We start from the raw sequence: 5,595 nt of genomic DNA on the forward strand, positions 1-5,595 counted from the left end.
TGAAAGGTGAAAGCAACCCTAGTGTCCATCGAAATATGATGGATAAACACAGTGTGGTCCATCCACACCACGTGGTCCATCCATGGTCATCCTCAGCCATGAAAAGGGGAGAAGCACTGATACTCGTTACCACGTGGATGGACCTTGAGAACACAAATGCTGAGTAAGAGAAGCAAGGCATAGAAGGACACACAGTGTGTGATTCCACTCATAGGAGGTCCTTACGGTTAAGATAGTGAAATTTATGTTATGTGTTATGCTATTTTATGTTACGTTACCCCTAAACGTACGTTACATTACGTTCTCTAAAAATTTGGAGGTCCAGGAAACAGTCTCTGGTCTTCGCTGGTGGGACCAAATGGTCCCCCCAAGGGCAGTGAGGCCACATCTTCTGAAATGACAGACAGCTGCCAGGGCTTGCTCCCTGGTTCACTTGCCCACGTGGAGGAGTCGGGACCACGTGGCTGCCCCTGGCAACCCCAGGGGGCTAGGTCAGGGTATTGTCTGGCTGAGATTCCTCTGGAAGGACACCCAGGGCACCGTGGGAGGGGGATGTTCATCTGGGCACACCTTTTTGTGGTAAAATACACATAATATAAAATTAACCATCTTCCCCATTTTTAAGCTGACAGCTCAGTGGCATCGAGCACCTTCACACTGTTGGGCAACCATCCCCACCATCTATCTCTAGAACTTTCTCATCTTCCCAAACTGAAGCTCTGTCCCCATGAAACCCTGACTCCCCACCCCTCCGCCAGCCCCTGGCCCCCACCATCTACTTCCTCTCTCTGCGGATGTGACTCCTCTGGGGACGTCATGTGAATGGAATCAGACTGTATTTGCCCTTCTGTGTCTGACGTATTTCACTGAGCATCATGTCCTCAAGGTTCATCCACAGTGAAGCAGGAAATCTTCCTTTTTAAGGCTGAGCAATATTCCACTGTGTGGATGGCTCATGTGTGTTTATCCCTCATCTGTCGATGGACACTTGGGTTGCTTGCACCTTTGGCCATTGTGAATCCGCTACTGTGAACATTCACACACAGGCAGGCACCTGTTTGGGTCTCTGCTTGCAGGTCTTCTAGTTCACACCTGGTAGAAGAGCTGGTGGGTCAGGTGGCAATTCTGTTCAACTTTTTGGGGAGCCACAGACTCTCCCACAGCAGCTGCCCTCTGGATGTCCTTTTGACTCTTGAATTTTGAAACAAGGGAATGAACTACCTATTCAAGAACTTAAATCATCACAGGGAAACAAATCAGCAAGTTCTAGACTGTGGGAAACTTAACAGGAAAAACAACCGGGTTTCATGCATAAAAGCACAAAGAACAAAAAAACCCACCAAACCACAGAAAAAAAGGGGGGGGAGGTGAAGCTATAAATTAAGACGTGAGCGGCATCAGCTACATTTTGTTCATTTGTTTATCCATTGATAGGCATGAAGTGACCAGGTTGGACTGGGTCACCAGGGCCAGCATCTGCTGAGATGCTGTGGGCACCAAAAACCTTGAGCAAAAGAATGAGTGAGTGAATGAATGAATGGGTGGAGTGAATGAATAAATGAGTGAGCGAATGAATGGAGTGAGTGAATGAAGGAAGGAAGCAAGGAGTGAGTGAATGAATGAGTGAGGGAAGGAAGGAAGGAAGGAAGGAGTGAGTGAATGAATGAGTGAGTGAAGGAAGGAAGGAGTGAGTGAATGAATGAATGAGTGAGCGAATGAATGAATGAGGAGTGAGTGAATAAATGAGTGAGTGCGTGAATGGAGTGAGCGAATGAATGAGTGAGTGAGCGAGCGAATGAGTGAGCAACTGGGGTGATGAAGGAGGAGAAAACCTGCCCGTGACCACTCCAGCTTGCTTAGGACTCCAGGTTCCCAGCCCCAGCTCTGGGTTTCCAGACCTACCTTGAGCCTCTGTGGGCCCACCTCTGAGATAAGCTTCTCATTCAGATCCAGGATCCCTGGGTGGCCAGGGAAACGCCAAGGAAGGGGCAAGGCCGACGGCCAGCCCTGTGGGAGCAGGGTCCTGGCAGAGGAGGGTCCCTAGGGTATCTGTCCCCACTGTGCCCAGGGCTCTGCTCTCCCTGACAACCGCACCCTCACATTGATCCTTCTTGGCCTTAATGGCAGGGTTGGGGCTTGGGGGCAGCACTTACTAGAATCGGACACCTGTGGGGTGGGAGAGACATCTGTCAGTATTACCCTCCCTCCCGGGACCATTAGCCCATCAGCCCATTGCTGGGCTTTGGGAGCCAGAGATGTGGTGGCCGGCTTGACACACAGCCAGGCCAGCACAGACCTGAAATTCCGGGACATCATTGGGTACTAGCCCCCATTCTACAGTTGGGGAAAATGAGGCTTGGGAGGGGAAGGCTGGATTGGGGGTGGATGAGGGACCCACCAGCCCAGTGTGCCTGGTGGTCTGGGGCATGTGGCTTTGGCTAGGGGTCATTTTGTTCCAGTCACATTGTCCTTTCATCTCCAGTCACCAGAGCAGCTTCTGTCTTACCCCAGGGCCTTTGCAATTGCTTTTCCCACAAGTGTCCACACAACTCACTCATTCAGGTTGTGGCTTCAGGTCCCCTGACCCTCCTGGCTAAGCCCCCACCCTGACACACACACACACACACACACACACACACACGCTGCCCCCATCAACCCAGGCTGCAGGATCCTGTTGCCCTATTCGACATGATCTCACAAGGTTGTGCTGTGGTTCTAAGGCACAAGCATGTGTAGGTGCACAGGATTCAGGTGTGGCTTCTTCTCCCACCTGCTGCCTGGGAAAGCTGGAGGCCTCATGCCCCAGGCCACCAAATAGTGACAGTTATCATCATAGTGCTGACCTGGAGTTCACCTCTTGCTGGCTTGGAGGCCAAGATCCTTCCTCCCTCTCACCAACCCCTTTTTTTTTTTTTTTTCCGGTACGCGGGCCTCTCACTGTTGTGGCCTCTCCCGTTGCGGAGCACAGGCTCTGGACGTGCAGGCTCAGTGGCCATGGCTCACGGGCCCAGCCGCTCCGCGGCATGTGGGATCTTCCCGGACCGGGGCACGAACCCGTGTCCCTTGCATCAGCAGGCGGACTCTCAACCACTGCGCCACCAGGGAAGCCCTCACCAACCCCTTTTGACAGAGGGGACTCCTGGGCTCAGAGAGGTCCCTGCATCCTTGCCCAGGGATGTACATCCACGTAGAGCAGGGCTCAGCCAATCCTTTGTGTCAAGGGCCAGAGAACAAACATTTTCAGCTCTGCGGCTGGATGAACTCTCGTAACTGCTCAGCTCGGTCCGTTGTGTCACCGAAGTAGCCACAGATGATGCTTAATGGAAGGTATGTGTCCGTGCCAGTGAAACTTTGTTCGTGGACAGTAAAATGTGCATTTCATGTCATTTTCACGTGTCACAAGAGAAGTCTTCTGATTTTTTTCACCCGTTTCAAAATGTAAACATCACTCTTACGGTGATAGAGTCCTCATTACAGACGGACGGTGGCTGGACCAGGCCTGCAGACCAGAGTCTGCAGACTCCTTCAGGCAACCTCACTCTATTGCACTCAAGCACTGAGCTGCAAGATGGTGGTCCTTCTTTGCTAAGGCTGGAGGCTGTGTGGAGGACAGGCCCTTAAGTGGCCTGTGATTCCACCTCCTGCTGGTCATGCCTTGGTGTCGTCCACTCCCCTTGAGGTGGGCGGGACAAACAGGCTGTGGACGAGGTGACATCATACACGACCAGACCTACATCCCCTCCCTGTGGGTTTGACAAAGTGAGAAGCTGAGTTGGAGAAGCCCACGTGCAGCCGAGGGCAGCCTCCAGCCAACAGCTAGCAAGAAACAGGACCCTCAGTCTTAAAACAGCAAGGAAATAAATCCTGCAACAACGTGAGTGGGCTGGAAAGCAGCCCCCTCCATGGTGGAGCCTCCCGATCAGCCCCCAGCCCTGGCCAACACCAGTGATTCAGCCTGAGCAGAGGACCCAGCTCCACCAGCCTTGGAAACTGTGAGATAATCAATGCGTGTGTTGTTTTAAGCCTCTGTGTTTGGAGAAATTTGTTATGCAGCAGCAGCTAACTAATACAAGCTATATGTGGGGACCATCCCAGCTTCCACCACTTGTCAGTCCATTCATTACTTTACATCCAGCATGTATTTATTGAGCACTACTGTATACCACTCATTCATTTATTGATGCTGCCACCCCCAAAGCCCAGAGCGGGATGACTGGCCAACCTTGCCCAGCAGGGGTCTCTGCTGCCCAGGGCTACTCCTCCTGTTTCCAATCCAGTCCAGAGGGTCCTTATCCCACTGGCTGACTTTATACACCCCACTAGCTGACACCATGGAGTTCTTACCCCATTGGCTGACTCCATACAACCATGTGATCCCAGCTCGGCCAATCAAGGCTTTCCCTTACCTGGCCACAGAGATTGGTTCAACAAGGACATGTGACTAAATTTGGGCCGATCAAAACCTTCCCTGTGACTTTTGCTGCTTTTCTTGAGGAAGAAGTGCTGACCTTCTTCTGGGGCTGTTAGGCTGATGGGGGGATTTGGTCTGGGGCTGCCGGCACCATCTTTGTCCCCTCAAAGGGGGAGACTGTTGAGGAAAAAAGCCAAGAAAGAGGATGGCAGAACTGAGAGATGGAGAGGTAGACAGATCTTTGCGACACTGTTTGAGGGTCCTGGATCCAGCTGAGCCTGAAACTAGCTGGACCAGGGACGGTCCTGCCCCCAGGGGACACTGAGCAACACCTGGGGCGTCTGTGGTTGTCAAGACTGTGGGGCTCCTGGCATCAAGTGGATGGGGGGCAAGGAGGCTGCTCCGCACCCCACAGTGCCCAGGATAGCTGCAAAACACAAAGAGCCATCTGGTCCCAAATGTCAGCAGTGCTGAGGGGGAGAACTCTGAGTTAAATCTATCCCTGGACCTTTCAGTTCCATGAGCAAAATTTCTCATTTAAAAGAAAAAAGTGCCAGTTTCAGTTGCAGTTTCTGTCACTTGCAACCAAAAGATTCTAATCAAACGGGAGTTAAGACTCATGCAGGGGGTTTTGGATATGGAAGCTACGGTGGCCAGCCTGGCTGGGTTTCATTCCACAGGGTGGGGTGGGAGGACAGGTCAGTCCTTACACTTTCATTATTTTTAATAGGCTTATTTTAGATTCATAGAAAAGTTGCAAAGATGGTACAGGGAGTTCCTGTATCCTGGCACCCACTTTGTCCTGCCGTTAACATCTTCCACGAGTGACAATGACATTTGTCGTTGATACATTATTATCAACTAAAGTCCTCGTTTTTTTTTCAGATTTCTTTAGTTCTTCCCTAATGTCCCTTTTTTGTCCCCAAGACTCCATCAGGATCCCACATGACATTTAGTTGTCACATCTCCTTAGGCCCCTCTGGGCTGTGACAGTTTCTCAGACTTCCCTTGTTTTTGATGACTGGACAACTTTGGAAGGGGTTTGTCTGGTGTTGTTCTCAGGGTTCAACCGGAATGATGGGCTTGGGGAGGAAGACCATAGAGGGGAGGGGGCTTCTGATGCCATCACTTCAAGGGTCCATGCTGCCCACACCGATGATCACAGTCAGGGGCCACGGAACTTC

Source organism: Aethalodelphis obliquidens, unplaced genomic scaffold (assembly GCF_003676395.1).
Source record: "Aethalodelphis obliquidens isolate GAN/ISIS:26980383/991018 unplaced genomic scaffold, ASM367639v1 scaffold53, whole genome shotgun sequence".
Taxonomy (NCBI): domain Eukaryota; kingdom Metazoa; phylum Chordata; class Mammalia; order Artiodactyla; family Delphinidae; genus Aethalodelphis; species Aethalodelphis obliquidens.